Source organism: Heptranchias perlo, chromosome 18 (genome assembly GCF_035084215.1).
Source record: "Heptranchias perlo isolate sHepPer1 chromosome 18, sHepPer1.hap1, whole genome shotgun sequence".
NCBI lineage: Eukaryota > Metazoa > Chordata > Chondrichthyes > Hexanchiformes > Hexanchidae > Heptranchias > Heptranchias perlo.
Genome location: NC_090342.1, coordinates 49,956,655 through 49,968,721, shown reverse-complemented (window position 1 = coordinate 49,968,721; position 12,067 = coordinate 49,956,655). Strand labels below are relative to the sequence as shown.

The window sequence follows — 12,067 nt, the reverse complement described above, 5'->3', positions numbered from 1 at the left end:
GGTTGGTCGCTTGACGACCCATCTGTGACTTTGATGTTGCACTCGCCCTTTTTGTTTGATGGGGTGGGGTTGCTTAGCTTTTGATGGCTCCTTCCGACAGCAAAATGACTTTGACTTTAACCTACAACGTTGTGTAATGATATTGTTAATACATTGAGAGAAGGAAGGTTTGTTAATGCACTGCGCTTTTACTGGCATCTCAATTCAAATCCAGCCTACAGTGACGGGATAATGGTTTCCCTCTAATGTCTATAAGGATCCTGCATTAAAAGAACCAGGCCAACCTCAACCCACTTACTAATTGGTGTGAGTCAGTAGTCCATTGTGTCTGCAATTGAGTATAACCGGGCAATCTTTCTCAAAAACCATAAGGAGTATAAAAATTTGCACTGATGCATTAGAAGTGCTCACCTGGGACTCTGCTGAAGACACATTCCTGGGGGAAAGTGCAAGGGATAGGGGTCTACTTAGGAATAGAATTAGGGCCAGTTTCACCCAAAGTTCAGAATTTTAGCTAGTGCAAAGCAATAACACTAACCAGGGATAGATTTTCTTGGGACAGCTGAGCAAGACTTATTTACAACAACTATAGACTAAGACTGAACGGAGCATAAAGGGAGCCGCACAAAGAATCAAAAATCAAGAAAAAGTCAAAAAATGACGTCACAGGACAAGGAGGAGAGCCAAGGGTAAGTCAGTAAATATTTAGTTCATTGATTAGTGTTTTTAATGGTTATTGTTCTTAGTGGTTAGTATATTTTAGTGCTTAGTGTTTTTCAGTGGTTCATGTTTTAGTGTCAGCTAAACAGTAAATAGCAGCATATCACAGGAGGAGTAACTTGTCTTAAAGCTAAACAAACAGTTTAAATAACTGTTAGCTAACGTTGCAGGACAGCTGAGGCCTGTCACATGCACATCCTATGCCATATGGGAACTCCAGAACACGTTGTGTGTCCTGGAAAACCACATGTTCAGGTAGTGCCGCTAACAGCTTGAGCTCAGAGTTTCTGAGCTTGAGGGGCGGCTGGCTTCAGTACAGTGCATACGGGAAGCTGACAGTTTCATGGATAGCATGATACAGGAGGTGGTCACCCTTCAGCTAAAGAGAGTTCAGACAGAGAGGGAGTGGGTGACCACCAGACAGACTAGGAGGAACAGGCAGGCACTGCAGGATCCCCCTGGCAGTGTGACGCTCACAAACCGGTATTCAGTGTTGACACCTCAGGAGAGTGCAGTCAGGAGTATATCCACAGCACCGAGGGAGACTAAGCTGCACCGGGGGGGCGGAGGGGAGGTGGGGGAAAGAAATGCAGTTGTTATAGGGGATTTAATAGTTGAAGGGATAAGACAGGCATTTCTTCAATTACCGGTGTGAGTCCCGCATGGTGTGTTGCCTCCCTGGTGCCAACAGAGAGGGTGTAGAACATTTTGAGGAGGGAAGGGGAACAGCCAGAAGTTGTAGTCCATGTGGGAACCAATGACATAGGAAGGAAAAGGGTCGAGGTCCTGCTGGAAGTTTTTTTTTTAAAAAAAAGGACCTCAAAGGTAGTAATCTCTGGATTACCCCCAGTGCCATGCACGAGTGAGTAAAGGAATATTAGGATAAGACAAGTGGCTGGAGCAATGGTGCAGGAGGGAGGGCTTTAGATTCCTGGGGCATTGGGACCAGTTCTGGGCAGGAGGGATCTGTTCAAGATGGACGGATTGCACCTCAACAGAGCTGGGGCCTTTGTCCTTGCAAGAAACTTAACTAGTGCTGAGGGGAAGTGTTTAAACTAATTTGGCAGGGGGATAGGCAGCAGGATGAAACATTAGAGAGGAGAAACAAGGTGCACAGAGGACTGGGAGGGACAGGTAGCACTAGAGTAAAGAATAGTTCAGAAATAGGAGGGATCAGACTGGGGGCAAATGCGAGGCAACCTAAGATGAGATTGGAGTGCAAGTGCGTAAATACATGTAGTGTGGTAAATAAGGTTGGTGAGCTGCAGGCTCAAGTCACCACATGGGACTATGATATAGTGGCAATAACAGACACCTGACTCAAAGGGGAGGATTGGGTACTTAATATTCCTGGCTACAAGGTATTAAGGAAAGAAAGGAGATGGGGAGGGGGGTGGTGGCAGTATTGATCAAAGAAACTATTATAGCACCGGAAAGGGATGATGTAGTTGAGGGGGTCAAAGACAGAATCTATTTGGTTAGAATTAAGGAACAATAGAGGAGCTATTATGCTACTGGGTGTATACTACAGGACACCAAATAGTGGGAAGGAGTTAGAGGAGCAAATTTGCAGGAAAATCACAGAAAGATGCACGAACTATAGAGTTGTGATAATGGGGGACATCAATTATCCCAATATAGACTGGGACAGTAACAGTGTAAAGGGCAAAGAGGGGGAGGAATTCCTGAAATGTGTTCAAAAACTTTCTGGAACAGTGTGTTCTCAGCCCAACAAGGAAGGAAACACTGCTGGATCTAGTTCTGGGAAATGAAGTGGGGCAGGTGGAGCATGTTTCAGTGGGGGAGCATTTGGATACACTGCACAGTGATCATAATATCATTAGGTTTAGAATAGATATGGAAAAGGGCAAGGAACAATCAAATGTGAAAATGCTTATCTGGAGGAGGGCAAATTTCAGTGAATTAAAGAGGGATCCTGCCCAGGTGGATTGGAATCCAAAATTGGTAGGCAAAATCGTCATTGAACAATGGGAGGCTTTCAAGGAGGAGATGGTTCGGGTACAGAGCAGACACGTCCCTACGAGGGGGAAAGGAAGGGCATCCAAAAGCTAGAGCTCCCTGGATGACTAAAGATAGGGAGAAAATAGAATATGAAAGTAAACTAGCAAGAAATATAAAAACGGATTGTAAGAGCTTCTACAAGTATGTAAAAAAGAAGAGTAGCAAAAGTAAACGTGGGTCCCTTAGAGGTTGAGACAGGAGAAATTAAAATGGGGAATAAGGAAATGGCAGATGCGTTAAACAAATATTTTGTATCTGTCTTCATAGTAGAAGACACAAAAAGCATACCAGAAATAATGGGGAACCAAGGGGTAAATGAGAGTGAGGAATTTAAAACAATTAATATCACTAGAGAAAAAGTACTGGACAAACGAATGAGACTAAAAGCCGACAAATCCCCTGGATCTGATGGCCTACATCCGAGGGTTATGAAAGAGGCTTTTAGAGGGTGCAGAGATAGTGGATGCATTGGTTATGATCTTCCAAAATTCTCTAGATTCTGGAACGCTCCCAGTGGATTGGAAGGTAGCAAATGTAACACCGCTATTCAAGGAAGGAGGAAGAGAGAGAACAGAGAACTATAGGCCAGTTAGCCTGACATCAGTAGTCAGGAAAATGCTGAACTCCATTATTAAGGAAGTGGTAACAGGGCACTTAGAAAATCATAATATGATTAGGCAGAGTCAACATGGTTTTATGAAAGGGAAATCTTGTTTAATAAATTTATTAGCGTTTTTTGAGGATGCAACTAGCAGGGTAGATAAAGGAGAACCAGTGAATGTAGTATATTTGGATTTTCAAAATGCTTTTGATAAGGTGACACATAAAAGGTTGTACACAAGATGAGGGCTCATGGGGTTGGGGGTAATATATTAGCATGGATAGAGGATTGGTTAAAGGACAGAAAACATATAGTAGAGATAAATGGGACATTCTCAGGTTGGCAGGCTGTAACCAGTGGGGTGCTGCAAGGATTGGTGCTTTAGCCTCCGCTATTTACAATCTATATTAATGACTTAAATGAAGGGACCAAGTGTAATGTATCCAAGTTTGCTGATGATACAAAATTAGGTGGGAAAGCAAACTGTGAGGAGGACAGAGTCTGCAAAGGGATATTGACAGGTTAAGGGAGTGGGCAAGAAGGTGGCAGATGGAGTATAATGTGGGGAAATGTGAGGTTATTCACTTTGGTAGGAAGAATAGAAAAACAGAATATTGTTTAAATGGTGAGAAGCTATTAAATGTTGGTGTTCAGAGAGACTTGGGTGTCCTCGTACAAGAAACACAAACAGTTAGTATACAGGTACAGCAAGCAATTAGGAAGGCAAATGGCATGTTGGCCTTTATTGCAAGGGGTTGGAGTACAAGAGTGAGGAGGTCTTACTTCAGTTGTACAGGGCATTTGTGAGATCTCACCTGGAGTACTGTGTACAGTTTTGGCCTCTTTATCTAAGGAAGGATAAACTTGCCTTAGAGGCGGTGCAACAAAGTTTCACTTGATTAATTCCTGGGTTGAGAGGGTTGTCCTATGAAGAGAGGTTGAGTGGAATGGGTCTATACTTTCTGGTGTTTAGAAGAATGAGAGGTGATCTCATTGAAACATACAAGATTCTGAGGGGGCTTGACAGGGTAGATGCTGAGTGATTGTTTCCCCTGGCTGGAGAGTCTAGAATTAGGGAGCATAATCACAGGATACGGGGTTGGCCATTCAAGATTGAGATGAGGAGGAATTTCTTCACGCAGAGGGTTGTGTATCTTTGGAATACTCTTCCCCAGAGGGCTGTGGACGCTGAGTCATTGAATTTCTTCAAGGCTGAGATGGATAGATTTTTGGACTCTAAGGGAATCCAGGGTTATGGAGATCGGTGGGGGGGGAAAGTGGAGTTGAGGTCGAAGATCAGCCATGATCCAATTGAATGGCGGAGCAGGCTCAAGGGACCTAAGAGCCTACTCCTGCTCCTATTTCTTAAGTTCTTATATAGAGATTAAAATGAAACAGAAAAAGGAGGCTTATGACAAATGTAAGGTTCACAATACAGTAGAGAACCAGGCTGAATACAGAAAGTACAGAGGAGATCTAAAAAAGGAAGGACAAAGAGAGAGTATGAGAATAGATTAGCGACTAACACAAAAGGGAACCCAAAAGTCTTTTATAAACATATAAATAGTAAAAGGGTAGACAAGGGAAGGGTGCACCGATTAGGGACAAAAAAGGAGATCTTATTGTGGAGGCAGAGGGCATGGCTGAAACACTAAATGAATACTTCACATCCGTCTTCGCGAGAGCAGTAAAGGAGGAAGTAGTAGTGATATTGGATAGGGTAAAAATAGATAGAGGAGTTACTTAAAAGATTGGCAGTATTCAAAGTAGAAAAGTCACCCAGTCCAGATATGCTGCATCCTAGGTTACTGAGGGAAGTAAGGGTGGAAACTGCGGAGGCTCTGGCCATAATCTTCCTCTCCTTCTTAGATATGGGGATGGTGCCAGAGGACTGGAGGGTTGCAAATGTTATACCCCTGTTCAAAAAAGGGGAGAGGAATAAACCCAGCAATTACAGGCCAGTCAGCCTAATGGCGATAAGAACATAAGAAATAGGAGCAGGAGTAGGCCAATCGGCCCCTCAAGCCTGCTCTGCCATTCAATAAGATCATGGCTGATCTGATCCTAACCTCAAATCTAAATTCATGTCCAATTTCCTGCCCGCTTCCCGTAACCCCTAATTCCCTTTACTTCTAGGAAACTGTCTATTTCTGTTTTAAATTTATTTAATGATGCAGCTCCCACAGCTTCCTGGGGTGGGGAAACATTTAGAGACAATAATCTGGGACAAAAATTAATTTGTACTTGGGAAAAGTATGGGCTAATAAATAAAGTCAGCACGGATTTGTTAAAGGAAAATTGTGTTTGATTAACTTGATTGAGTTCTTTGATGAAGTAACAGAGAGGGTTGATGAGGGTAGTGCGGTTGATGTATATATGGACTTTCAAAATGCATTTGATAAAGTACCACATCATAGACATGTTAGCAAAATTATAGCCCATGGGATTAAAGGGACAGTAGCAACGTGGATACAAAATTGGTGGGGCAGAAAGCAGAGAGTAGTGGTGAACGGTTGCTTTTCAGACTGGAAGAAGTATACAGTCATGTTCCCTGGGGGACAGTATTAGGACCACTGCTCTTTTTGATTTATATTAATGACTTGGACTTGGGTACAGAGGGTATAATTTCAAAGTTTGCAGATGACACAAAACTCGGTAATGTAGTAAACAATGTGGAGGATAGTAACAGACTTCAGGAAGATATAGACTGGTGAAATGGACAGATACACATGACAGATGAAATTTAACGCAGAGAAGTGTGAAGTGGTGCATTTTGGTAGGAACATAAGAACATAAGAAATAGGAGCAGGAGTAGGCCAATCGGCCCCTCGAGCCTGCTCCGCCATTCAATAAGATCATGGCTGATCTGATCCTAACCTCAAATTTAAATTCATGTCCAATTTCCTGCCCGCTCCCCGTAACCCCTAATTCCCTTTACTTCTAGGAAACTGTCTATTTCTGTTTTAAATTTATTTAATGATGTAGCTTCCACAGCTTCCTGGGGCAGCAAATTCCACAGACCTACCACCCTCTGAGTGAAGAAGTTTCTCCTCATCTCAGTTTTGAAAGAGCAGCCCCTTATTCTAAGATTATGCCCCCTAGTTCTAGTCTCACCCATCCTTGGGAACATCCTTACCGCATCCACCCGATCAAGCCCCTTCACAATCTTATATGTTTCAATAAGATTGCCTCTCATTCTTCTGAACTCCAATGAGTAGAGTCCCAATCCACTCAACCTCTCCTCATATGTCCAACCCCTCATCCCTGGGATTAACCGAGTGAACCTTCTTTGTACTGCCTCGAGAGCAAGTATGTCTTTTCTTAAGTATGGAGACCAAAACTGTATGCAGTATTCCAGGTGCGGTCTCACCAATACCTTATATAACTGCAGCAATACCTCCCTGTTTTTATATTCTATCCCCCTAGCAATAAAAGCCAACATTCCGTTGGCCTTCTTGATCACCTGCAAACTAACTTTTTGATTTTCTTGCACTCGGACCCCCAGATCCCTTTGTACTGCAGTACTTTCCAGTTTCTCGCCATTAAGATAATAACTTGCTCTCCGATTTTTCCTGCCAAAGTGCATAACCTCACATTTTCCAATATTGTATTGCATCTGCCAAATCTCCGCCCACTCACCCAGCCTGTCTATATCCCCTTGCAGGTTTTTTATGTCCTCCTCACTCTCTACTTTCCCTCCCATCTTTGTATCATCTGCAAACTTTGATATGTTACACTCGGTCCCCTCCTCCAAATCGTTAATATAGATTGTAAAGAGTTGGGGACCCAGCATCGACCCCTGCGGAACACCACTGGCTACAGGTTGCCAGTCCGAGAATGTACCATTTATCCCAACTCTCTGCTTCCTGTTAGATAACCAATCCTCCACCCATGCCAGAATATTACCCCCAATCCAGTGATTCTTTATCTTGAGCAATAATCTTTTATGTGGCACCTTGTCGAATGCCTTCTGGAAGTCCAAATACACTACGTCCACTGGTTCCCCTTTATCCACCCTGTACGTTATATCCTCATAGAACTCAAGCAAATTTATCAGACATGACTTCCCCTTCGTAAAGCCATGCTGACTTAGTCCTATTAAATTATGTTTATCCAAATGTTCCGCTACTGTCTCCTGAATAATAGACTCCAAAATTTTACCCACCACAGATGTTAGGCTAACTGGTCTGTAATTTCCAGCCTTCTGCCTACTACCCTTTTTAAATAAGGGTGTTACATTAGCAGTTTTCCAATCTGCCGGGACCTTTGCCGAGTCCAGAGAATTTTGGAAAATTATTACCAAAGCATCCACAATCCCTACTGCCACTTCCCTCAAGACCCTCGGATGTAAGCCATCAGTTCCAGGTGATTTATCCGCCTTGAGTCCCATTAATTTACTGAGTACCAATTCCTTAGTGATTTTAATCGTATTTAGCTCCTCCCCCCCCTAGACCCCCCTGTTTGTCCAGTGTTGGGATATTCTTAGTGTCCTCTACCATAAAGACTGAAAAATGAAGAATGAGGAGAGGCAATATAAACTAAATGGTACAATTTTAAAGGGGGTGCAGGAACAGAGAGACCTGGGGGTGCACATACACAAATCTTTGAAGGCGGCATGACAAGTTGAGAAGGCTGTTAAAGACCAGGATCCCAAATGCTTTTTTATTATGAGAGGCATAGAGTACAAAAGCAAGGAAGTTATGCTAAACCTTTATAAAACACTGGTTAGGCCTTAGCTGGAGTATTATGTTCAATTCTGGGCATCACACTTTAGGAAGGATATCAAGGTCTTGGAGAGGGTGCAGAAGAGATTTACTAGAATAGTGCCAGGGATAAGGGACTTCAGTTATGTGGAGAGACTGGAGAAGCTGGGGTTGTTCTCCTTAGAACAAAGAAGCTAAAGGGGAGATTTGATAGAGGTGTTCAAAATCATGAATGACTTTGACAGAGTAAATAAAGAGAAAGTGTTTCCAATGGTAGAAGGGCCGGTAACCAGAGGACACAGATTTAAGGTAATCGCCAAAAGAGCCAGAGGCGACATGAGGAAACATTTTTTTATGCGAGTTGTTATGATCTGGAATGCACTGCCTGAAAGTATGGTTGTAAACAATTTTACAACACCAAGTTATAGTCCAGCAATTTTATTTTAAATTCACAAGCTTTCGGAGGCTTCCTCCTTCCTCAGGTGAATGTTGTTGGAAATGACTCATTTCCAACAACGTTCACCTGAGGAAGGAGGAAGCCTCCGAAAGCTTGTGAATTTAAAATAAAATTGCTGGACTATAACTTGGTGTTGTAAAATTGTTTACAATTGTCAACCCCAGTCCATCACCGGCATCTCCACATCATGAAAGTATGGTGGAAGCAGATTCAGTAATAACTTTCAAAAGGGAATTGGATAAATACTTGAAGGGAAAAAATTTACAGGGCTATAGGGAAAGAGACTGATTGGATAGCTCTTTCAAAGAGCAGGCACGATGGGCCGAATGGCCTCCTCCTGTGCTGTACCTTCTATGATATTATGAACCACATGGGTATTTCCTTCCTTGACAAACCTCAATCCAGGTACAAATAAAAATTGCAGCAACTCACTACATACTTTGAAGTTAGGGGCAAAGGCTTCTTACTGTTAACAGATGGTCTCTTGGGCTTTCTTCAGTGGATATAATCCAGCAGGATTTCACGCTGTTCAGCTTAAACCCTGTAAGGGCTTGAGACAGTTGCAAGAGAGGGATCAGTTTATAACCTCGCCCTGAGCCAATGGAATAATTGCTTTGAACCCTGGAGGTGACTTCATCTTACTAGCAGCTCCTCCCTTTCTGAGGAAGGGATTGCAATATCGATTTTGAAGCACCTGGAGGGACACAGTGTTCCAGCCTTAATAGCTTTATACTGGAACATTAATGCAATGTACTGCTAAACGAGAAGCATCCAAACAGTGAGACAAAAGCAAGCTAAAAATACATCATTACGGTGGATGTATTAATCCTGTTTTACAAGAGCAGGACCTGTTAGCTTGAAGGTGGTTGTGCTATTGAGACCTTGTAGTTGTTGATATAGAGTCTAGGTCGCCCACAGTAAAAGTTGCATTCTCTAATGAGCATACAGGTGGGGGGAGAGACAGAGACATCTTGTTGAAGGGGGTGAAGAAAACTGCTGTTGGCTGTATATAAAACAGTACAAACCAGTTCAAAAAAAGTTAACAGTTGAAAATGAATTAATTGCAACTGAGCTCAGGTAAGAAACAGGAAGAATCTTGAGAGCAGCAGCTGTTCATAGCATATAATGACATTCAGTGGCATTATATTACAAGTATTACCATTGCTGAACCCCTCCCAATCAACATTGAGCAGAAACTCAACTGGACCAGTCACATAAATGTTCTGGCTACTGGAGCAGGTCAGAGGCTGAGTATTATGTGGCGAGTGGTTCACCTCCTGACTCCCCAAAGCCTCTCCGCCACCTAAAAGGCACAAGTCAGGAGTATAGAAACATAGAAAATAGGAGCAAGAGGAGGCCATTCGGCCCTTCGGGCCTGCTCCGCCATTCAAAATGATCATGGCTGATCGTCTAACTCAGTACCCTGTTCCCGCTTTTTCCCCATATCCCTTGATCCCTTTAGCATTAAGAAATATATCTGTCTCCTTCTTGAATATATTTAATGACTTGGCCTCCACTGCCTTTTGTGGTAGAGAATTCCACAGGTTCACCACCCTCTGAGTGAAGAAATTGCTCCTCATCTCGGTTCTAAATGGCATACCCCGTATCCTGAGACTGTGACCCCTGGTTCTGAACTCCCAAGCCATCGGGAACATCCTCCCTGCATCTCGTCTGTCTAGTCCTGTTAGAATTTTATATGTTTTGATGAGATCACCTCTCATTCTTCTAAACTCTAGTGAATATAGGTCTAGTCGACCCAATTTCTCCTCATACATCAGTCCTGCCAACCCTGGAATTAGTCTGTAAAACCTTTGTTGCACTCCCTCCATGGCAAGGACAGCCTTCCTCAGATAAGGAGACCACAACTGCACACAATACTCCAGATATGGTCTCACCAAGGCCCTGTATAACTGCAGTAAGACATCCCTGCTCCTGTACTCAAATCCTCTTGCAATGAAGGCCAACATACCATTCGCCTCGCTAACTGCTTGCTGCACCTGAATGCTCACTTTCAGCGACTGATGTACAAGGACACCCAGGTCTCGTTGCACCTCCTCTTTTCCCAATCTATTACCATTCAGATAATCTGCTTTTCTGTTTTTACAACCAAAGTGGATAATCTCACATTTATCCACGTTATACTGCATCTGCCATGTTCTTGCCCACTCACCCAACTTATCTAAATCACATTGGAGCCTCTTTGCATCCTCCTCACAGCTCACATTCCACCCCAGCTTTGTATCATCTGCAAACTTGGAAATGTTACATTTAGTTCCCTCATCCAAATCATTGATATATATTGTGAATAGCTAGGGCCCAAGCACTGATCCCTACGATACCCCACTAGTCACTGCCTGCCACCTGGAAAAAGACCTGTTTATTCCTACTCTCTGTTTCCTGTCTGTCAACCAGTTCTCAATCCATGCCAGTATATTCCCCCCAATCCCATGTGTTTTAATTTTGCACACTAACCTCTTGTGTGGGACCTTATCAAAAGCCTTCTGAAAATCCAAATACACCACATCCACTGGTTCTCCCCTATCTATTCTACTAGTTACATCCTCAAAAAAAACTCCAGTAGATTTGTTAAGCGTGATTTCCCTTTCATAAACCCATGCTGACTTTGTCCAGTCCCGTTAATGCCCTCCAAGTGTTCTGTCATCACATCTTTTATAATAGACTCTAGCATTTTCCCCACTACTGATGTTAGGCTAACTGGTCTGTAATTCTCTTTTTTTTCTCTCCCTCCTTTTTTAAATAGTGGGGTTACATTTGCCACCCTCCAATCTGTAGGAACTGATCCAGAGTCTAGCAAATTTTGGAAGATGACCACCAATGCATCCACTATTTCCAGGCCCACTTCCTTTAGTACTCTGGGATGTAGATTATCAGGCCCTGGGGATTTGTCAGCCTTTCGCCCCATTAATTTCCCCAGCACTTTTTTTTACTAGTACTGGTTTCCTTCAGTTCCTCCCTCTCACTAGACTCTTGGTTCCCTAACATTTCTAGGAGGTTATTTGTGTCCTCCTTTGTGAAGACAGAACCAAAGTATGTGTTTAATTGTTCTACCATTTCTTTGTTCCCGATTATAATTTCCCCCATTTCTGACTGTAAGGGACCTACATTTGTTTTCACTAATCTTTTTCTTTTGACATATTTATAGAAGCTTTTGCAGTCAGTTTTTATGTTCCCTGCTAGTTTACTCTCATACTCTATTTTTACTCTCTTAATCACTCTTCGTCCTCCTTTGCTGAATCCTGAGCTGCTCGCAATCCTCAGGCTTGCCGCTTTTTCTGGCAATTTTATATGTCTCCTCTTTAGATCTAATACTATCCCTAATTTCTTTTGTAAGCCACAGTTGAGCCACCTTTCCTATTTTATTTTTGCGCCAGACAGGAATGAATAATTGTTGTAATTCCTGCGCACGTTCTTTAAATATTAGCCATTGCCTATCCACAGTCATCCCTTTTAGTAAAGTTCTCCAATCTATCATAGCCAACTCGCACCTCATACTTTCGTAATTTCCTTTACTTAGGTTCAGGACCCTAGTTTTGGATTTAACTA

The 12,067-nt window shown here is 42.8% G+C and overlaps 1 protein-coding gene across 1 annotated transcript in view; it reads left to right on the top strand.

Moving 5' to 3' along the window:
• The window catches only part of pnpla8 (patatin-like phospholipase domain containing 8), an 85,982-nt gene that overhangs the window by 16,759 nt on the left and 57,156 nt on the right, over positions 1 to 12,067 (top strand). The window lies entirely within an intron of this gene.